This window comes from Coloeus monedula (genome assembly GCF_965178545.1).
Source record: "Coloeus monedula genome assembly, chromosome: 1".
Taxonomy (NCBI): domain Eukaryota; kingdom Metazoa; phylum Chordata; class Aves; order Passeriformes; family Corvidae; genus Coloeus; species Coloeus monedula.
This window is the reverse complement of record NC_138781.1, coordinates 96,615,588-96,639,579: the sequence shown is the minus strand read 5'-3', so window position 1 is coordinate 96,639,579 and position 23,992 is coordinate 96,615,588.

The following is a 23,992-nucleotide window of genomic DNA, read 5'->3' as shown; positions in this document are numbered from 1 at the left end:
GGCAGGGCGAGCGGCGGCGGCAGCGCCCGCCCTCACGGCGGGGCCGCCCCCGCAGGGAGCGGGTGCGGGGTCCCGGGGCGGCGCCGGGGCAGTAGCGGGCACAGGCGACAGACGTGCGGGGACAGCACCGATGGGTGAATGGAGCAGAGAGGGTCCCCGGGCGCGTCGAGGAAGAGAGACCGCTGGCACAGCGTTTGTCACTCTTCGGGGTGGTTTTTTTTATTCACTAATAAGCCGGTGTGAGCGGGGCTGGGAAAGAAAGCAAAGAGACTATCTCTGCTATTGATTAATTGTAAGGGTTGCGTTTAATTTTTACTGAACGGAAGTCCAGCACATATAGCAGGAGCATTTGTACCAGTCCAAATAAATTAATATATTTACGGTGAAGGCAGTGAGTTTTCTAACACTGCTTTTACTATCTACGTGTTTTCCAGTCCCTTACATGGAGACACTTCAGAGGTCAGAAGCACTGCACAGGCTTGAGTGCAGATGCTCAGCATGTATCTGTGTGGCTGAAAGCTTTGTGTAAATTGACAGCACAGTGACTGGTTTTACATAGTGAAAACACAAGGCAGTGCTTTACATTCAACGAGATTTTTTCCTGTCTCAGTTGTCACATTTCATGCAAGTTTTTTAATCCACTGTGCAAGCCATTTGTTTTTCAGGAACAAAAACTGCCTCTTTCCTTGATGTCTCTGCTGCTACATGCCGCTGATGGGCTGTACGGTGTAGACCTTGTGTGAGGAGTTTTGCCTTGCACTAAGGTATAGCTCTTGTGTGAGGAGACCTTTGAGTAGTTTGTTAACCAGAGCAGTCAAGAGCAAGGCCATAAATCCAGGAGTAAGCTTTGGGGAGGCACAGTGATCAGACACATAAAGTCAGATTGTTGTCTGCTTAAATACAGCAGTGAAGAAGTCCTGTATTACTAAGACTGAGAGAGCAATTTCCTTTTGGTATAGGGGGTTCAGCACCGGCTGCCTCTGCCAAGTAAATGTCCTTCTGTAATTACTTGGTGATGCTAGATGTGAGAAGACCTCTCCTCCTCCCCTCCTTAACGTGGGGCACATTAAATCGCATGGAACTGGGTCTGATGAAACTGGGCTGCTGCGTGTGGTACAGTGGCCAAGATGTTCAAAGCTCCCTAGGTTTGCATGCTGCTCTCTGCTCTGCTAAGCAGATAAACCTTTGGGATCTTTGGCTCATGGGACTGGCACAGATGTTTTGAAGGTAGTATTTTGCTGTTGTAGGAGAAAATGCTCTGTATAACTCGTTCCATAAACACATCCAGATCCATCTTACACTAAATATGCTGTTTTCCTGTACCTCTTGTTGAAGGGCTGGACCAGAACAGTCCTCATCTCAAACACATTCAAGACCAGTTCATACTCATATGTCCTTGTGCCATCCAGTGTTTCAGTTAGTCATTTCTCTTTCCCCTGCATTTAAATCTATAATACATTTATAGGCAGTAGTCATAGCCACTCTTTGCTGGTCTAACCTATCAGTACATTTTATTAGTCTCCTCCTGTAAGACAGAGCCTCTCTAACTCAAATTTTACTGCATTAAATAAAGTTTGGATTCAGCTTTCTTCAGCATAGCTGCAATTTGTAACAGCTTTTTACAAACTATTGCCAGTCTCTGCAATGGAGGTAGTTTCTCCTGGTTTCTTCCAAAATTACCTTTTCTGATACAGCCAATTTGCTTTTTATATGGCCACATCTTACTGATGGTTCAGGTCATGCTGTGACCGACAAATACAGGCTACTCCTTGTATTTGTCATTTACAGTAAATAATAATAATAATAATAATAATAATGCTTTTTATAAATGTCGAAGCGCATGACCGTATCTTTTCCATTATTCATCCCGTTTCTTTTATTCCAGTCCTCAAGATTATATAGTCATGTCTACAGTATATTCTGAACCTCCTTTCTATTAATGGTCGTGCACAGTTCTTTGTGTCCGCTTCCACATAAATTAAAAATTACGCAATACTAACTATTGGTCTCAGAACAAATTTTAACAGTAACAGTAATCCCCCAGTTCAAACATCCCCCTTCCAGGGCAGTGGGTAGTCAGCTGTAGGGAGTTCCCAACTGAATTTACAGCTTTGTTTCAGTTCCCCAAGTCTTTCAGCTTAGCTAGGCAAACTATATCCTGGACACATAGAATGGTTTGGGACAGAAGGGACCTTCAATACCATCTAGTTCCAGCCCTCCTGCCATGGGCAGGGACATCTTCCACTAGACCTGGAGCCTCAAAGCCCCATCCAGCCTGGCCTTGAACACTTCCAGGGATGGGGCATCCACAAACTCTCTCAGTTTAGAGCTGCTGCCCCTTGTCCAATCTATATAAACCCTTGTAACAAGACCTTGTCCAGCTTTCTTGTAGGCCCCTTTCAGGTGCTGGAAGACTGCTCTAAGGTCTTCCTGGAGCCTTTTCTTTTCCAGGCTGAACAACTCTAACTCTCTCAGCCTGTCATCATAGAAAAGGTGTTTCAACCCTCTTTGTGGATCATCTCTATGTCTCTTTTCTGTACTCACTCCTACAAGTCCACATCCTTCTTATCTTGGAGGCCCCAGAGCTGGCCACAGTATTCCAGATGGGATCTCACAGGAGTGGAGTAGAGGGAGCATCACCTCCCTTGATCTGCTGGCCATGCTGATTTTGATGCAGCCCAGGACATTTCTGGGATGCAAGCGCACATTGCCAGTTCATGTAGACATTCTCATCAACCCTCACATCCTTCTCCTCAAAGCTGCTCTCAATCCATTCTCTGCCTGTATTTGTTCTTAGGATTGCCCTGATCCAGTATTGCCCTGATCCACAAGGATCTTGTGCTTTGCCTCACTGAGCATCATGAGGTTCACACAGATCCACCTCTCAAGCCTGTGAAGGTCCCTCTGCATGGCATCCCTTCCCCCTGGCGTGTCAGTCGCACCACACAGCCTGGTGACATTGGCAGACTTGCTGAGGGTGCTCTCACTGCCACTGTCCTTGTTGCCAACACAGATGTTAAACAGCGCCAGTCCCAATACCAGCCCCTGAAGATATCACTCATCACTGGACTCCACTTGGACATTGAGCCATTGCCTGCAACTCTCTGAATGCGACAACCCAGCCAATTTCTTATCCCCTGAGTGGTCCATCCATCAAATCCATGTCCCTCCAATGTAGTGACAAGGATGTTGTGCAGGGCAGTGTCAAATGCTTTGCACAAGTCCAGGTAGATGATGTCAGTTGCTATTCCCTTATCCACCACTGTAGCCCTATTGTGGAAGGACACCAAATTTGTCAGACATGGTTTGCCCTCAGTGTGAAAGCTTTTAACAAGTCCAGATGGATGGTAAGTAAATTGTATGGGGTTTGGTTTTGGCTTTTTGTTGCTGTTATTTTTTGACTCCTGGGATGAATGACATGCCATTTTTTATCTAGAAAAGCCACATCTGAGCAGTGCTATCTGTCTCGAAGCATCTCCAGCTAGTATAAAGTGAGTGATACAGTCATGTTTGATTGGCAAATTCACACTGTGCCAGCTGGGTATTCATTTCTATTCTGTTCTCTGATACATGTATTAAAAAAAAAACCCTAAACACTTTCCTGCCAGCTTTAAAAGCAAAAGAATTCAGAAAGAATTCGAGGAAGCTGCTTCTGTAGAGCAAATTGTTGCAGACAGAGGGAATGCCACACCAACAAAATGACAGATCCTGTATGTCTTTGGGATCACACTAAACTCTGCCACATTTGGTAACTTCCCTCTTTGTCAAGTAAATGTAACTTTATTGCAATTATCCAACAATTTCACTTTTGTTCACCTCCAACTGCTCTTCTGTGAAAGTAGGAAGCCATACAGATTGTTGAAAATTGTCATCCTTGGTGAGCTCTTGAACACCAGCAGCAGTTTTTAAGTCCCCTGCTGATGCACACATAATTTCTGCCCCTGTCCTCCCTTATTTTTCCCCAGTAGTTCTAGAAATGAAGATGTACAACCAAAGGGAAGCAGGGAATATGAAAGAACAGAGAGAAGCTGCCAGACCAGCAAGAGTGATTTCATTTGCCAGAGATCTGGATACCATACAGATACACTTAATTGTGAAAACACTGTTTTATTTTGTCTTGGAGAGCAGAGATCTATAATTTAGTGAAACCATCAACGCAGTGTTTGGAGCTCCCTGTGGCCTTATGCATCAGACAGTAGAATCCTGCTCTTGCCAGGTATTTTGCCAGAGAATTGTATTTACTAAACTCAACTTTCCTTGTTACCCAAAAATCCCTTCCCAACTTCTGTAATTGTAAAGAAAACATCAAAAATATTAAGAGTATAAACTAGGACAGTGTTCACAGAATCAAAGAAATGCAAAAATGTTGAGGCTGGAAGGGACTTCTAAAGGTCATCTGGTCCAACTCACTGTGTTCAAGCAGGGCCACCCTGAGCCAATTGCTCAGAACTGTGTCCAAATGGTTTTTTACCATCTCCAAGGATGGACACTCCAAAACCTCCCTAGGCAGCCAGTGCTTGGTCACCCTCACAGTGAAAATGTGTTTCCTGATGTTCAGAGAGAACCTCCTGTGTTTCACTTTGGGCTCATTGCCTCTGGTTTTAAATCAAAGATGATGTCTAATGAAATCTGGAATCAACGTCAACAAAAGACCCAGGAGTTCTCTCATATAAACTATTTCACTTTTGTTACTTGACCAAAAATACTCAGTTAATGCAATACTTGAATTCATTTACGTGTCTCTGTTAGGGGTTTGTGCCCAAAATCTCAAATGACACTTACCTGATCTGCCACCTTCAGTATTTGCAACTTGGATAATACAACTAAGGACCTTCAGTATATAGTCCCACTGTATTCTGATAAAATAAAATGAGTACAAAACCAGCAAAGAACCAGGTGGCACTGGCTATATCATTTAGCTGCATACATAGTTCATTAGCTATTAAACTTTGTATTTAATTGTAATTTTTTTTCAGCACCACAGAATTTGTTCTGTGTTATTCCTGAGTTCTTCAGCAATCAGATGCACTGCCCAGGATTTACAATGACATCAGATTTGGGAGTGTATCCAGCAGAGCCTGCACAGGTTGTTCTTGCCACACTTACCATGCAAACATAACTGTGGAGAGGTTTTCTTGCCTGGAAGGCTGAACAGAAGGAGTGTTTAGCATAGTACTCTCTTGCTCCTTTCCATCCAGGACTAAATATGTGGCACCAGTTTCAGACCAATACTTGCCCTCTGTCAAAGTTTCATATGTCTAACTTTTGGTGCAGAAGCTTGTTCAATTGATTCAAGCATCTAACCCCACTCAAAGCTGGGGGAAAAAAAGCCAGTTTAGGCCAAACTGTATTTGCTATCACAGTAATGAGGACAGAGTGAGGGGAGGGCAAGAGCTCAGTAAAGCTGGGCTTGATGATGCTGCTCCTAAGAGATGGGAAAGAGTGATGCCTTGATGGGGCTATCTAAAAACAGAGGCTAGAAAAAATTAAGAGGATAAAAGTGGGTATTTACTGAAGGGCCTTCAGGTACACTTTGGGCAGTCAAAACCCTTCAGAGAGGATACACCCAAAATAGACCTCTGGGTGATGGTTTTTCATACTTTTATAAGTTTGGTCCATTTGCATATTGGGGTTAATTCTCCAATTACAATTTCAGGTAATGAAGTCATTACCCCAAGTTTGTTCCCCAACTTTAGAGGCTTTGTTTACATATTTTAGGACCTGAGACAGTAAGATGTCCTTGAGTTTCAGGCCTAGAGAGGAATTGTTTTTTCTGACCAGAATGGAAAAACAGTAGCTAACAGGCTACATGGAGTCTTAGACTTACACACTAAAGCATTACAGAATATCAAAAATATAAAAGCTAAAATCCTAAGGCATCAAGAGAGGGCTGACTACTACTTGTGCCCTCTCCCCGCCAGTGTAACTTCATCAAGGCTCTGGAGCACGCAACACAGGCAGTGGCACAGTGGCCATTTTACTGCCCCCCCAGCACCCTGCTGCCCTGTTCAGCTGTGTCCTTTTCCAGTGCATAAAGCTGCCTCAATGCCTCACCAATTTTTAAGGCAGCAATGTGCTCAGGCTAGTTGTTATTGGGAAGCTGAGAACTCTTTCCCTTGTGCTATGCCACTCTGTTTTGCATTTTCTACCCCACTCCTGTAGTTCTTCTCTATTCCCCTCCTTTTATTTTAATCTTTAATTTTTCAGATGTTTCCCTAGGTTTTATGCTTTTCCCTTTTCCATTCACCATGGTGCCAGATCTGTTTCTCTTCTTGGAATTGTTTTGCCTCTTCTTTCCCAGAATATTTTTTTCAGTCAAAAGGCATGACTAAAAGCCCATTTGGGTCAATAAGATGATTTTTAAGAACCAAGTTGAATATATATTTCTTCTCATTGAATTTCCTGTCAAAATGTCTCCATGAGTCAAGAAATATTACTGAGCCCACCTTGCTGCTGGGAAAACCAGGACACCGAGAGATTTCTTTTTCTAGCAGCAACCACAGGACACAAAGGATTCTGTAGCCATTGCAAAACAAAATCCTTCATTTCAAAACCCAGTTTCAAACACATGCCTCTCCAGCACACTTTGGTTACTCCCAACTCTAACACCTTCTGCTGACTTTTATTCAGAGTGGTGGCAGGAACAGTAGGGGAAGCTTCAAAACATTCTCAGGGTTGGCACAAATTTGTTTGCCCATATCACTTGTTCTCATTCATCCATTCCAAAAAATTTTTCTTCTTTTTTGGGTTACATAATAAAATATGAGCTGTCACTTAGCCCCTTCACATCTTTTAATCTTTCCTAATTAATCAATTATTTAGTATATTAATCAGTTTGTTTTCTCAGTTTCTTCTAATCTGTTGACATCTCTCCTTCAAATACTTCCAGAATAACTGCTGATCAGTAAGAGGGATTTTCAGATGCTGATAAATGCTTTTGTCAGTTATTGATCAGACTGTTTTGGTTCTTTGTTAGTGAATTTTATTTAAACTGTAGCTAATTCCCAGCACGGTAACCTGTATGTGCCTGGGTGTACCAGGAAGGTCACACCTTACTCTGTTCTGCAAGTTTTCCACTGTGTTCATAAAATCATGACAATTTTTCAATCCTGCTTTTAGCTTTTGGCATCCTCAAAGGCAAAAATATAATTTATTTCATTGAACATGATCTCCATTGCTCCAACAGTTCTGTATTCTTCATCAGATGGGTATTCAGTTTGCTTTAAGTTTAATCTTCAGTTAATGAGTACTAGGGCTCTTGCCAATTATACCCCTTGCTTTGAGAATACCATTCACATTGTTATCTGCAATTCTTAATCAAAATTCAAAAGCAGATTAAAGAATGACATGTTTTATGCTGTGTTTAATTGTCCCCAATGACTGGTTTCAGTAGTACATTATATGGTAAAATATTCTCAAACATTTTTGTCAAGGGCTTCTGTAATGTCAGTTTTATTTTGTTTTAATTTTTGCTGCAGAAGCACACAAGTGGATGCAGCATACAGTTTGTCAGCCCACTGAAGTCATTTAAAAAGGGGCTATTACTTCCCTGTGCTGTGACAGTATGTAATTCAGAATTACATAAGCTTGTCTTTATTGTTATATTTCATTGCATTTCTCAGTCTATTTTTCTCCAGCCTTTTGCTGTTCTCATACTCTGGTTTTGCATAACTTTTCAAAGTTTATTAACCATTTTCATCATGCTGTACATTGATTTCTGTCATTATACTGTTAGCCTTCTCAAGCATAGCCATATGCATTGTTATGAACAGCTCTATTTCTCACGCTTGTATCATTACCAAACAGTCCAAACTTAATTTTCTTAGTTATTTTCATGTTTACACAACACAGACAGATTACCTTGCTCTCGATCCACGTTATAGATAATGCTTATAAGCACAAAAGCAATTACATTATCATTATGTTAATATGTAACAATATACTTAGAAGAGCAGAACTATCAAGAAGGAACTGTATTTTTTTTAGCATAAAAAATGATTGTGGCATATAAAAGAAGAATTAGACAAGGTGCCAACTCTAGCCTAATGCACATTAAGGTTAGTGAGATATTATGGTCTAGAATAATGGCATGCTTAAATTATGATATATTTGTATCTTGTTTCTCCATAGCTACTTCTCTCCAAAGGACTTCTGAAACTCATGGAAGCTCAGTATGTGTCCATTTACATAGTAATATCCTTTTTCCAGTGGAGCACATTTCTAAGTATTTGCAAGCCGTGACTTATAAATGGGAGGTTTATTTGATTCCCAGAACCTTGTGAAATCTCCTTTGGTGGATAATAAAGCCAAATGAATACATTTCCAGAGGAACTTGTCTAATATGATTACATTTGTGCCCAGAAATATGAGACTATTAGGGATTTAGATTGTCCAGAGCATCAGCTATCTTGTTCCATGTGTTTCTGTCTGTCTGATGTCTGTTCTGATGTCTTGATGTTTTCAAGGGAAGAACAAGACCTATTGGGTGAGCTGTCACTCTGTGTGACAAGTGACAGCTGACGCACCTTAAATAGGGTGTACCTGGAAATATGGCACTTTTGGTTTGTGCATAATAATGGTTTTGTTGTGAATTAGGATGATTTCACAATGGCTTGCCTTCTTTATTTTTTAAAAGTAGCTGTACAAAGCATTTCCATCACTTATACAATTGTAATAAAGGTCTGAATCCAGCTTCAATCTTTTTGACAGAGTGATTTAATAAGTAGTCCCTTCATATGAATAGTGAAATTTCTGCTTGGAAAGATAGGAGATGAATAGAAATGTTTGCAGATAGAGCAAATCTCTTGACTCACTGTAACTACACGATTTTTTTGCAGTGTCTCCTGTCCAAGCTTCCACTCAAGAAATGTTGTGTCTCTTTCCCTAGATGGATATATTGCAATGAACATTATTTTGTTTGAAGACCACCTGCTTCTGACAGATTCAAAGCACTTTCTGTTTAAAGACTGAGCTGCTTCTGTGGGATACTTCCACCACAACTTTGCTGGGTTGCAGTGGCCAGGAACTGTTCTCCAGACTTCCCAGGCCATCAGCAGGCTGTAGGGCTTTCCCTCTTTGGGCACAGATGACTCTGCTATGGGGATGAAACCTCATTGCCAAGTTACCTAAATACCTGGAGACCCTGTTGTCTCCTAACACATCCCAGTTTCTCAACTGGAGCCTGGAGGAGGGCTACCTTTTCCTTTTCAGAGGCACATGTCTGGTGTAAACACATCCAACATAGAGCATTTGCATATGCTCTTGAAACAGCATTGCTCTATATTTAATGGTTGGGGTTGTTCTGTAGAAAATATGGACAGCATTAGGGCACAGATTCAGTAGGTATTGCAGTACAGTTGCAATTACACAGTTTTTAAATGTGGAGCTTTTTCAGCATCACAGGATGCTTCTAAGCTTGTAAGGTTCAAGTAAGTCCTTCTCCCTGCCCGAGGATATGTGGTTTGTGTCGGGAAGTGGCACTAATTGCTTGTAAGTAGGGAGCAAGCTAAATTGTCTGAAATATATCAATCAATATGAAAGCACCCGCTAAAACTATTAAGAGAGACGCACTCCATCTTACACAGAGAGAAATTACATGACTCTCGTGCAGCCCCAAGAGATGCCATGAAATGTTATTTATATTTGATTATTTTCTCCCTCCCCAAAAGACATGATGTTGTGGATACAGATGTGAGTCATAGTTAACTTTCCCAATATCATTAATCCCTTTGTTCTTCATCAAGTCGTGCATGCTATGCTGATGCTTCAGATGATGAAAGGAGTTTTAGTTCACAAGACCCTGAACTTGCTGCACTTCTTCCTTTTATAAAGAGAGAAATGGAATTGCATCAGAGCCACAAAAAAGTGCAGATTGCTCTAAAAAGACATATTTTACCAAAGCACTTTCTATGCCTACTATCATGGTCTGTAGTGGACTTACTGTTGACACAGCTCTGGATATTTATATTCCTTCAGGAACAGCACAACATGATTCTGAACGTCGTGTGGAGCTTGACAATAGGATTGCTACCAAAGGAAAGAGAACTATTTCTGAACCGTGTTCTGAATTTCAATCTGCACACAATGAACTTTCACATGAAGGCTGATGGGAAGTGAGAAATAAGATGCTTTTGATAGTTGAGTTGAATTTTATGGATCATTTTTTAAATCTTGTATTGATTAGTAACCAGTATCACTGAAATAACTCATTTCTAAAAGAATGTTTAAGTGAATTTGTAGTAATTATGGTAGTAATCTGCTTTTAAGGCTCCATTCTTGGAATAAGAAATGTTTCTGTTTATTCAACATAATGTTTTAAATTGAGCAAGAGGACATATATCACAGTTTCTCAATTCCATTTTTCTCTCTGTCACTTGAGGTGTTTGAAATGTGCAACATCTATATTACTCATGTACATTATTTTGAAATACATTTTAGCATGCAGGAAAGTATGTTTTCTTGATGGATGTATCAGGTGTATTGGTGCCAGTGCCCCTAGAGATGCACCTGGCATGCACTGCTGGGGATAAAGGCTCTTGCTTGAAATAGCTTCCTATACATACCATCTTTTCACATTATACCCAATTCTAGAAGGAATCTATCCCTAGGAACAAATGGTGGAAGGGCTGTTAAAGTCTCCTTATGCTGTACAATATCACAGTTTCTCTGGCACAGCTGCTGCTGGATGAGCACAGAGCCAAATCCGGTCAGTGTAACTGAGGATAAAATGTTAATCTCTTCTCACACTAAGAAAATAGGTGCTTTGCATTTGCCCTCCAGACTGCGGGTTCACTTTTCACAGCCTCAACATACAGGAGTCTCCCACACCATCAGGATGGGTTTTTGTTATCCAGGTCTTCACTTCCTCTTCAGGACAAGACCCATAATTTGAGGTCGTGCTGCTCACCCACTCATGATTGTGAAAAGGACAGGCTTGCTACCAAGAAAACCAAAAAGGACAAATCAATGTGCATGTCTGGGAGGTGGATTTGGTATCCTTCTCCTTTCACTATCCACCACTAGGCAGGATCAAAATCCAGCTTATGTTTGCCTTCTGGGAACCTGCAGTACCCGGAGCTGTCAAAGCCACATCCTTCACTGCCTTCCTGAAAACCCTTTCTGCAAGGCAGACAGTGGGCCAGGAAGAAAAAGAAAACCTCATCTGTCATGTAGGGCTTCGTTTTTGGAGTTGGGAAGAGTCTGAAAGCTCCTCAGAAGGGAGCTTAGCAAACCTCCCTACTCATCTGAGACACTGCCATGGCACAGCTGGCACAGCGAGAAGCACCATAGCTGATGCTTACCAGAGCCACAGGTTCAGACAACCTGATTTGTCACATCTCTGATTTATTTTAGGGTACAGTTGAAATGAAAGACACTGAACTGTGAGGAACATTGTAGTCATAGTGATGATGAACAGCACAAGTGCACTTGAGCATATATTTTATTAGAAAACTATTGCTGTACACGTTTGTTATTTGCAGACTGACTCCTGTAGGCAATAAACTCTTGTAAAAAATCACTGTCCTGGTGGTGGGTTGTTTTCTATATTATTGTAAGATTAAAAGGTTTCAGTTTGAAAAGTCTTCCCCCAACATACACTTATGTGGACTTGGCTTTGTGTTTTTAGAAAAGATGATAAAATGTTGGGCTTTGAAGCTGGCAAAGTGCCAGGCACCCACGAAAAAATCCATCTACTTATTTTCCTCTGCTATAGCTGAGCAGAAGAGGGGAAATTAAAACAGAAACTTCATGAGTTGAGATAAGGATTAGGGGAAAAAACACTTTAAGGGAAAACAGGTTCAAAACTTACAACAGTATAAAGAAGGTTTATTATTAATAGAATTAAAAGTAAAAAGGGTAATGAGAACCAAAGCAAATCTTCAGAACACCTTTCCTTCCCAGTCCCTCCCTCTTTCCACTGACCGTGCAAGGAAACAAAACATGGGGTTTTGGTCAGTATTTCACTTCTTAAAAATCATTCTTCAGTATGTTTAAGGAAAAGAGTTTCTTCTGCTGTGCCGTGGGATCCTTCCCACGGGAGACAGTTCCTCTGGGAACTTTTCTAGCGTGGTTTTAACTTCCACAAGCAGCAGTCCTGCCCAAACCTCCTGCAACGTGAGTCCTTCCCACAGGCCAAGCAGTCTTCCCACAACTGCCCAGCGTGAGTCATTTTAGTTCATGGGGTTTAGTCTTTTAAGGATGAGCTGTTTTAGTTTGGAAGCAAGGGTTCTCTTTCTCTATCTGTAAAAGCAAGGTTCATCTCTCTCTGTCCAAGTTCCTCCCTTGGAACAGCTTTCCAAGTTCCTCATTGGATTACAGCTTTCCAGCATCCACGTGCTCCAGCGTGAGTACTCTTCTTCACAGGCTGCATGTGGATCTCTGCATCCCCCAAGCACGTCATGAAAAACAGGAGGGCCCCAGCCACACGGTCCCCAACTAGACTGTTTTTAAACTAGCACATACAACTATCCCTTTGAAAAAAAATCTGTTTCCCTTAAGCATTTAAATGCTAAGTTGAAAAGCAGCTTGCAAATACCTATGATACATAACTAAAAATCCCATAAAATTCTATCATACACTTTTCTTAGACATCTAAGAAAAAAACAATACGGCTGATTTGCTTCTGTTTTCGATAGACTATTGTGAGAGAAAGAGAAAAAGGCTCCTGTTAATTTATGCAATCTGGGAGGAATGATGTGTGAGATGCCTCCCCAACAAAGGATTAGAAGTGAGATAAGTTATTAATAAACTAATTTTTTTTTGGTTGAAAAAGTTCTTATTTTTATGGCTAGACAAATGAACATACATTTCTGATATTAAAAAGGCATTTTTCCACTAGGAGAGAGAAATAAAGTAAGCCAGCAATACAACAGCATGATGTTGCTATTTCAAATGTCTTATTATCAATTTGAGCTATCTGACTAATGAGATACAGCAAGAGCTCTGCTAAAAAATAGGTAATCTTTTTAACATTATAAAAATGCAATTAGAAAAGGAAATATAATATGCAATTAGGAGGAATTTAATATGAAGATATAAAAATAGGTTCTTCTCATGTGTAGGCTCAAAGACTTATTTATAAATTTGTTGACTCATAAGATACAAAAGGCCAGGCTCATCTAGGAAAAAAAAATGCTGATTTTGGAGATACTGTGCTGCCCTTATCAATGTCCTGGCTAGATCCAGGCTGGGACCTACTAACTTCTGTTTTTCCATCCAGCTACTGTATGTTTTATGTATTAATACACAGACTACCTCAGAAAAGCTGAATTTGGAAGTGTAGATACAAGGAAACTGAGGAATGACATCTGGAAATTTAGGTAAATTTTCAGATTAGGGTACATCTGCTAATTTTTTACTAACATCTCCAAATGCCCTAAAGTCTAGAGGAGCCTCATGCCTGAGAGAGCCCAGCATCCAGCATTTTCCACTTTTGGGCTCTCTGGAAAACCTGTCTGCCTATTTTGAGGTCTAAATGTCGACAGCTTGCCAAACTCTTCTTAAAAATCCAGTGCTTAGACTCTGCTTCACTTAAAATAAAAGCTGTGACAACGACCATTCTAATTTGCAGAGACATGCAACTTCTGTTTCCACCACCCTTCAATTGCTCCTAACTTTGGTATACTAATTTATTCTGGGTAGTAGTGTTCCAATTATGGTTTCAGCACAGCAACATTTTCTTTTGAAGTGAAATGCCAAGCTCTGTTGTGTTATTTTAAACTCTGCATGGTAAGGCACGAAGTAGTGAGCCCTTTATTTAAAACAACCAGCATTTTTTCATTATAAAATGGCTTGTAGCAGTATTTAAGGAACAGTGGTTTCTCTATGATTTATTGTTTGGTGCCAGGGTTGGCCTTGAGTAAAAAACCAGGATCCCCTCTTTTGGCTTTATAAAAACCAGTAATGGGCAAGTTATCATTTTCCAGGCCCATGCCCCTTCCACATATAGTTTGTTTTGTCCGACCTGGAAAACTGACAAAATCTCTTAAAATGCTAGGAAAACACTCTTATGCTGTTCCAGCATTTCAAGACAGCACTGTGCATGGAGGAGGGAGATATGCCAATTAACCAGCACCCTTTTGCCCCTTCAAATCACCCGAATATTCCTTGGTTGACAGGAGGTGTGCCCCAAATTGACTCAGTGTACCTGCTCACTTCACAGAGCCCACAATTTCTCAAAGTCATATCTGTAGCTGCAGGGATAAAAACTTGGCAGTAAATTGCCAAGGTCAAGCAAGGTCACTGCAAAGCCCGGGTTCACATTAGCAGGCATTGCAGCGAGCAAGAGGAGATCTGTAAAGCAGCTGGTTCTGAGGACTTTTCATCCTTTTAATATGCATTTGAGGATGTCTTCCTTCAGCCAGGTTAAAGTTGGTGCCTGGAGCACGACACCTATTGGCATCTGGACTGCACCTTTCAGTTCACTTTTATGCAAAAGGAATCAAATTCGTATATTCAGGGCCCCCTCCATAACGGGATCAAAGCAGGGCCATTAAGGAGGACTGGGAGATGCACTCAGGGACTGTGCTACTGATCCACACTCAAATAACAAGGTAGATATACCCAAAAGAGAGTAAATGTCTGTCTTTTCTGTGTCTGGGAGGTGCCACTTCTCTGCAGGGAGGTTTGCTGTCTTCTGCTCCACAGACAGCTGTGCTTCCAGGAGGAAGATGATGAAAATACAATCCTGAATGAAGAGCTGTGGATCTGTGGTTCCAAAGCTGCATTAAAGTGCTGGGGAGATGTGAAGAAGTGAAGAGAGGAGAAGGCTAACCTACTGAAGTTTACTAACAAACATTATAGCTTAAATTATACCAGTATGATTACTTGCTTTACTGATTTAATATTTATTAACAACACAGAGAGTGAACCCACAGCAAGCAAATAGCACAACTTGTGAGCTTTGCTCTCTGTTGCTAAGGCAATGGTAGAAAAGGCCCAGTGTACTGCTATGCATTTACAGAACACTGTTATTGATCAGCCTACAATGTAGAATTGCACAGCAGAGTTGTATCAATTTATGTTTAAAGAGTTGTTCTGTGAGGTTTGATCATCGTGTTTCCATTGAAGCCAAAGCCCAGCTGACAGGAAGCACAAATATGTGGCAGCTGCAGCCGTGGCTAAACCCTCCTTTGATTTTGTAGCTATTCCAACACCCCTCACCCCGAGCTCTGTTTCTGAGAACATCACACAAGCCAGGAGGAAATGAGCACTGTTTAGGGAACTAACATTTATCAGTCACCATAAAAAGTATATCTGAAGTGGAAGTTCCCTTTTACATGAAGCAAAAGGTTCCACAGCCCAGTGCAACACCTCACTAATGACGCCGGCTGATATTGTGAGATGTTGAAACAGGAGGCTGTACAAGTTGGTTAACTACGAAAATGCTTATGTGATGTACTCATAATAAGTCAGATTGCAAAAAATAGGTAGATATATTCCTGAAAGATCTGCTCAAACAGGGGCTGAATGACAGGAAACCAGCCACACACTCCCTACATAAACTTTTATTTTTCCATTTGTCTGTATAGTGTCACCCTGGATCACCAGTTCCTTTCTTTCACTTTCTCTCTCTGCCCTTGAACTTTTTCAGTTGTAGGGCTCAAATGCTGCAGTCTATTTATTATTTATCTTACCTTGGCACTTTGGGAGAGAAGCACAGCTTTTCATTCAAGCCCTTGCAAAACAGCATAAAAACATTTCAAGCAGAAATCAATCGCTTGTTTTCACTGCTTTTGGGATGTTTTGGCCTTTCAGAGTTTTAGCAGAGAAATTGTCAATGTAGTTTAGCAACTCTCCCTTCATGCTGGCAGTATCCTGTCTGAGCCAGTTTTAAGCTGTTCTTAATTTTTCAGGTAGTAAATTACCACATAGACAAAAGGATCTGATCTTGGTTTTGACAAAATACCTATAGAATGATTATAAATTCTTGCAGATGTGCAGGACAACCCACTTTTTTCCCCCCACTCTTTTTTTTTTTTTTAGTTGTGTGCCAGGCCATGACACAAGCATCAACATTTCTCTGCTACCAGCTTCTAAAATAGCTTTTGAATTTGACTTTTCAGATCATATTTGAACATTATTAGGCTCTTATATAAGGGCTGCATAAGTTATTTGATACCTATATTAAGGCAATTTACTTAAATTTATCAGCTTCAGGTAATTTTGAGTTTTACTTATGGATTGTAGGCTACTTGGGCTATAACATGCAAGTTAAAAATACAGTAAGACCAGAGAACTGGAAAGAGATTGAAAACGAGTACAGGGTGCAGGTGCCCAGATGCTGGCAGGGAGGGGCTTCAGGGACCTCTGTGATGAGTGGCCAGGGCTGCTCTGTGCTGGACACAGCCCATTCCAGCCGGCTCCAACGGCCCCACCGCATGGCATGGCCGAGCCAGGCAGCCAAGGTGATGGTGCCTTGAGGAAAATGTATTTGAAAAAGGGTAAAATGCTGCCTGGCAGTGAGGAGTGAGGAAAAATGTGAGAGAAATAACCCTGAGGGGTGAGCTGAAGGAGTACCAAGTGCCTGAGCAGACGCTCCCCTGCAGGCCCTGGAGAAGACCACAGTGGAGCAGGTGTTGCCCTGCAGTCCATGGAGAGGACTGTGCTGGAGCAGATAGCCACCCTACAGTGCCTGGAGGACCCCACACCACAGCACGTGGATGTTTCCTGAAGGAACTGTGGTCCGTGGTGAGCCCACACTGGAGCAAGTGTATCCTAAAGGACTGCAGCCCGTGGGAAGGACCTCACTCTGGAGCAGGAAGACAGTGTGAGGAGGAAGGAACGGCAGAGAGGAGGAACGAGTGGCAGAGAGGAAGAGTTACGGACCGACTGCAGCTCTCATTCCCTGTCCTCCTGTGTTACTTGGAGTTGACGGGAAGGAAGGGAATTTGGAGATGAAGGAGCAAAGCTGACTCTGGAAAGAAGTGGGAGAGCATTGTAGCTTTTTTCTTTGTTTCTCAGCACCCAAATTTTATTTGGTGATAAATTAAATTAATCTCCCCCGAGTTGCCTGTTTTGCTTGTGATAACTGGTAAGTGATCTCCCTGTCCTTGTCTTGACACGAGTTATTTCAATCTAATATTTTCCCCCATCCCCTTGAGTAGAGGGAGTGAAAGATCTGCTAGCTGTTTGACTGACAGCCCTCCAACGTCAACTCACCACAACCAGAAAGCATCCCTGTCTGACTAGAAGGGAGCAATCAGAAAATTTTGGGGAGCTGAGACCCAAATCATATTGCTGTCATGAAACCTAATGCCTTCTGAGTTCATGGGAGTTTGCTGTTGCCTTGAGACTATGACTGGAAACACAGGTATGCTCTATAACCCATCCTCTGCTATCTGCAGAGCATGTTATGCATTTTAAGATGAAATAAAGAATACTTTAAGTTTACCAACAGAGGCTCAGTTGAAAGATGTAGTGTTTCTTATAATATGCACTGTGAAAATCTTATGAAACCTAAGGGAGAAAGCTTGCAAAAGCCTTTGGTAGGATCAGCCAGTTTCCAGCTGAACTGAGCTTTAGGTAGGCTATTTGCATTCTTCTATGACAGAAAGGCTCAGTAGTGGCTGACAAGCTTTGTGAGTTTGTGAAAAATTCAAGAGCAATCCCTCTGCCAGGACTCTGTGGACATGATGGCAGCTGGACAGAGCTGGAACAGAGCTTGCTCAGTAAACCCTCAGCAGCATGGGGAAGGAAGCCAGCAAGAACCAGACCTCTCAAGGATCCAGCTGCACAGCAAGCCCACCACGATTCCTCAGCAAATCCTCTGGTTGCCTTCCATTTCCATGACTTTACCTGTAATTTCTGCATCTCACCGTCCCCAAGTAAGCAGTATATATCCTGTAATTGCTGCCCTTATTCCAAGGCCTCATAAGGTTCAGACTCAGACTTTAATTACCACACACAGAAAAGGTGTTTGCATTTGTCTGCTTATTTTATACTTGACAGTGCTTCATCTGTGCTGGAAACCTAACTTTTATATCATTTGGATAGTTCTGAATCCTCAATGCCGAGTCAGAAATATTGCACTTCACATATATGAGCCATCATCAGTTTTATCATTTTAGATCAAAAGGAAGCGAACCCATCTGGATTTTGTGGCTTCTGTGACATGCAAAATTATAATAAATCTGGAGTCAGTTCATGCACATACTTTAAGAAAGTTGTAGAGGTTTCTGAAGGTTTTAGGTCATATGAGATGCAACTTTCTTTAGCTGTTTCCATCTTCATGTTTTAGAAACTTGTATTTGTAAATAATTCTACTTAAATTAACTCTACCCCAGCCAACACCAGCACAGCCTTTAATCCACTTTTATATGAAATGTCGATCACCTCTATTTTCAATGGAGGAAACTGTTATAAAATCTTCTGTGGACTGACACAACTTTGTAAGATTATGAAGAATCTCCTCCTTGTCTTGTCTGAAACAAAGTCATTTATTCTGAAAATGTAGTTGTGTATCATACTTTTTGTGAACTGACACGTAACAACACAAGCATATTTTATATTCAGGGAGATAATTATATTCTCCTAACCATGTGCAAGTTGTACATATTTTGCTTACAGACTTAAGGCAGTATTCATCTTAAGAAATGAGAATGTAATACAAAATCAATAAAAAGTGTGTAAAGATTATTGATATCTGAGGTTAAATTTTGACTGCAACCAATTACTCCACAATAATAGTGGCCCTTTCACATACTTCTTTAAAGAAATTGAGCAAGCAGGCAAGAACTAGTAAATAAAATGATAAAAAACACCACTCATATTTCTAGTCTGGACTAGTATCAATAGCTGGTTCCAGAAAATCACATTACAATTAATTGTTCTCTAATGGATTTCATTGGAGACAGACGTTTTATACACATTTCCAGGTTTGGGGTTTTTTTTTTCTTTTTAATTGTCATGACATTCAGAATTTAAATACAGGAAATTTTATTGCATAGATGCACAAGTTGTTACTGTCTGCCATTTCAGCTGCCTAAGTAAAGATTGAAGCATCTCAGGGCTCAGCTGGCAATTAGTACCAGAATTACACGTAAGTGTACATCTACACTGGCAATTTACATCAACTCTGCAAACTATTTCACATGCTTCTAAGGCATTTCTTTTCCATGTCGCTCCTTAGTCACAATCCATATCTCTCATGGGACTGGAAAGAAGCAAGAGAAATTCTTGCCAGCAGCATATTTGCATCCACACATATCATTCTTCTGATTGTTGGAATTGTTTTGTTCTCTTCAAATTGTTCTAATTTCTCCTCTTGACCTCAGTCCTGGTAATGGGCAGAGGAGAAGAAGTGGAGTGCTAAGATCAAGTGGTACCTGATATTACAAGTTCACCAGTCATGTGGTGCATGATAATTTGGCTTGACAATAAAGAAAGCTGTGTGGACACATGAAGAAAATCTATCCTGGTAACTGCCCAGGGGCACGTTCCTACCCCAGAGTAGATGTGATACGCTTTTACAAAGAGACAAACCATCTCTGGTTTACCGTAAGGCAATAATGTGGACCAGGGACACTGTCATGGAGCAGTTGAGGCATAATAATTTCTTATCCTTCAGCAAGGTATTCCTGAATGTGTAATTTTCCCTCTCAAGTATGGCAGCTGCCAATTCCCACAAACATCAGCAAAACTCCCTGCAGAAACTGTCTTTATACTGACACCTGCACCTCTGCATGGAGTTATGGGGCAGGAAGCTTGAAATGAAGAGAGCAGGCTTTCTGGCACATGGAAGGAAGGTGGGAAGGGTAAAGAAAGTAGAATTTTGGATGTGTGGAATGGAAGAGGAGGCTGTGAAGGTAGGACTGTGTGCTAAAGAATTATAAAGGACCCTTGAGGCCTGGAAATGGTGAAGTTGGAAGCATGCAGCTGGAAAACAGGGTTTGGTGGATGCACTGCAGAGTGGTAAGGACTGATATGGCTTCTGATAGCCAGAGGGGTTAAAAAGGGATACAATAGCTTGAGAGCTGGGATCAGAGGAGAAGGTGTAACATTGGGGTGTTGTCAAGCATGTATGTAGAGGACTAATCATCTGGACATAAAAGTAACTCAGAATCCCATACATTCTCCACATATATTTTAGAAAACAGATCTTACATCTGTGGACCAAAATGAAGCAATGCAGACCCATCCTGGTATCTAGAACACTGCTCGGGGAGTCAGGGTCTTCCACATGCTCTCCCATGTGGGGTAGCTGTGCAACCTTGCTACAAACTACTCTAGGATGGGACCTTCTTGCTCCCTTTTGTCTTTCTCACTGTTTAACTTTGCACAGAACAATTACAGACGCCCTGGCCAAGGAGAACGTTCTAGCTATAGAAAAGATGAGTTACATGCTGTCAGCCAGAGCAGGACACTGGATTCTGGTCTTCCATCTCTCTTCTGTGGACCATTGAATTTGTGGTGTTCCTCCAGGTTTTCAATAAAAGACAATGGACAACACCCTCTGTTTACAGCCCTCTGAAGTGAAAGGTTGTTCTGCACTTTCTTTTTTGTTGTAGAAAGGGCTTACACACCTCACACTAAGGTTAAAATATTTGGGGTCAATGAAACCCTAAATCCCTGAAGTGCAGCACTGGGTGGCTAAAAGCTAGTGATGGTGCTACTTGAGAGACTTCCATGTTTCCTTCTGGCTAGAAGAAGTGACTCCTGGCCTTGATCTTAGATACCATATCTCCTCAAGGAGAGAAAATACAGTAAGTGGAAGTGAGGACCTTTCACGTTTTCCTAGCTTTGAATTAGGTATGTCAGCAAGCAATGTCCAGTGGGTGGATGCCCTTGAACAGATGGGCCATGTTGAGCCATCACTGGGCAGCAAGTCCTGAGTCTTTCAGATAAGACTGGGTCTTTTACAGGCCATGTGCCTTTGAGTCTCTGTAAGTGCTGCTGTACGAAAAGTAGCACCAAATATTTCAGATTTGTAGAGAACAATAGTAGTACTTTGAAGAAAGGGAAACCTTCACTATAAATATGTCATTATTAACATTTTAAAAGAAAAAGATTATACACTTGAGAGAACTAAGTAACCAGTTATACCAGCTTTATTAAAACTTACAGCATGCTGAACTCACAGCTTAAGAAATTAGATCCCTGCTCATGTTTACACACATCAGAATCTTTTTAAATGAATATAAAGAATATATGTTTCCATGCTACATGAGTAGAAAGAAAACAGGACAGAAAGTGTGATGAAACTGATGAAACAATTGTTACATCACTTCAAGGGACAAATGTAGCCATGATTTCATCTGCTTCCTTCTTTTAGTGTTGGCAAATGGGAAATTCCAAAGGTCCTTAAAGGAACAGAATACTTTTTTTAACCTTAATGTATATGCAAATTCACAGTTTTATGTAGCAGTGCAGATTTCAGTCTGAGGCCTAACACCAAGGCTCCCATTTTGAATCTAATCTCTCAATTTGAATCTAATCTCTCAAAAGGTGCCAGTTAAACATCACACATATTTGCACATGCTTTCAAGATGTTCTTACTCACAGCCCTTTGTGAGTACGCTTTTGTCTTTCAAAGTACAGTCAGAGCTCATGCCTTTCCTGCCCAAGAATATCCTGTATGAACATTTTACAGTGCTGCTACTTGCTTTTCATTCCATATGACAGTAAAGGTAATAACCTTTTCTGGAGGCAATGGGCAGGTGCATGTCTGCGTAGTGGTGAGAACTTGCTGACAGCATTGCTGAGCTCTCGTTTTCAACTAGTTTTACACAATTCTCATTTCTAAAGACTTATGTGCATAAGGACATAGCAGTAGAATAAATCTAATGTAGGCAAGCAAGAAAGTACAGTGTGCTTTCTCTATGCTCTTAATCATTATACAGTCTCTGCTACACTGACAACTGCTGCATAAAGTTCATTTCTTGAAGATTATGACCAGCTAACATATTCATACAGATTTTTCTTTGATAAATCTGGTATTCTTAGGGGATACATGTTTTAAAACAGGGTCAAGGACCATTCTTTGGGTGCAGGAGGACAGATGACACAATGTGCTTCATCTCCAGATCACTGTCTCTTCTTCCTCTAGACAGAGTGGCTTTGTCTGAACTGCTGTTGAAGGATTTGGCACTTGTGAGGCCACAACTGGAATCCTGGGTTCAGTTTTGGGCCCCTCACTACACTAAGGACATTGAGGTGCTGGAGCATGCCCAGAGAAGGGCAACGAAGCCGGTGAAGGGTCTGGAGCACAAGTTGATGAGGAGTGGCTGAGGGAGCTGGGGATCTTTAGCCTGGAGAAAAGGAGGCTCAAGGGGACCTTATCACTCTCTACAAGCACCTGAAAGGAGGCTGTAACCAGGTGGGGGTTGGCCTCTTCTCCACAGAAACAGCAATAGGACAAGAAGAAATGGCCTCAAGCTGTACCAGGGAAGGTTTAGATTGGATACTACAAAAAATTTCTTCACTGAAAGGGTGGTCATACACTGGAACTGGTGGTCATTCCCTGGCTGCCCAGGGAAATTATGGAGTCATCATCCCTAGAAGCGTTCAAAAGATGTGTGGATGTGGCACTGAGGGACATGGTTTAGTGGTGGACTTGGCAGTGCTGGGTTAACAGTCGGATTCAATCTTACAAGTCCTTTTCAACCTAAATGATTTTACTGTTCTGTGATTACTTCCCAATGGTTCGTGTTGAATACTTAGCATTTATTTATGCAATGCTATTTCCCCTAATTTTTGATTGAGTTTCTGTTGCTTTGAAAGAACTTGAATCAGGTTAGGATGAATGGTGTATTTCAGTGTTTCTTTCAGTTCATTAGTCATCCCAAAACAGAGTTGCCTTTCTAGTACTGGTCTCATGATGGTGCTGCAAGGCATTGTCATTTAGGGTTGAACAAATCTCACTTCATCTGCAATCCATTCACACTCCAAAAAGGCCAGTAACAAGAAGTCAAGCTTGAATTTAGCTATCACATTCTGCGTATCATCCACTGTTCTAACCTGGGTCCCCGTGTGTTTTTTAGGAGTTGGGTTTTAGTCAAGTAAGGGCTTAAATGCTGGCTTCACCTTAGGTTTACATATGTCCTCTCAAAGATAAGTGAAAACACTGAAGAAGAATCCCTTTTAATGTGTTCAGGGATTGTGACAGTTGGTTTACTGGTACTTCAGTAGTAGACAAGACCTAATTGCTTTTTTACTCTTTTAGTAGTAACACAGGATTGTGGCAGGGGCTGGGTATCCAGATATGTTTCCAAAGCACAGGACACACTGGTTGTCATTGAGCTGCTGCAACCATCTCTAAGAGGTCTTTGCAAACAAGCAAAATGAGAATTAATTAGATAAGCCATTAGAGGCTGGAGTGGCATAAGCCATTCCCTCATTTCTGAGGGATCCTAAGCACACTGATGTCATTGAAGGTCTTTTTATTGATATTCAGTGAACTTTGGATTAGATCCTGGCTATAGCTCAGTTATGGCAGACAGTAATGACATTATGCTTTTGGGATGATGTCATATTATTATGCAATATTGTAAACATAATGCAATAGCAATGAAGGCTGTTTGCAATTTCAACCTACGCATATATATATAACAAACACTGCATCTGGTCCACCCTGCTTTCTCTCATATCCATAATGTTCCCATGCCATAACAGTAAAACTTTGCAATTTCCTTTAAAAGCCTGCTGGACTTTTGGACTCCATTACATTTATCAGTAACAAAGTGTTATGTTGTCTGCAGTATAGCCTTTGAAAATTTTAAACATTGTGCTTTCACATTTTGTGTTCTGCTTTGTTACTTTCTCACTGTTCACTAAATCTTACGGTATTTGATATACAGAACTTGCACAATATTCCTCTTTTAAAATTCTTATTATATACAGGTTTCTCTCCTCTCCTACATACACTGTCTTAATTTTCATCACTGCTGTCAAGTTTGTAAAAAAAAATCTAATATGAACCAAGGATTGAGACTGCAGAGACAGTTGCACTTTACATATATTTCTTAGGTAGATTCAAGCCTTCTGCTTATCCTGT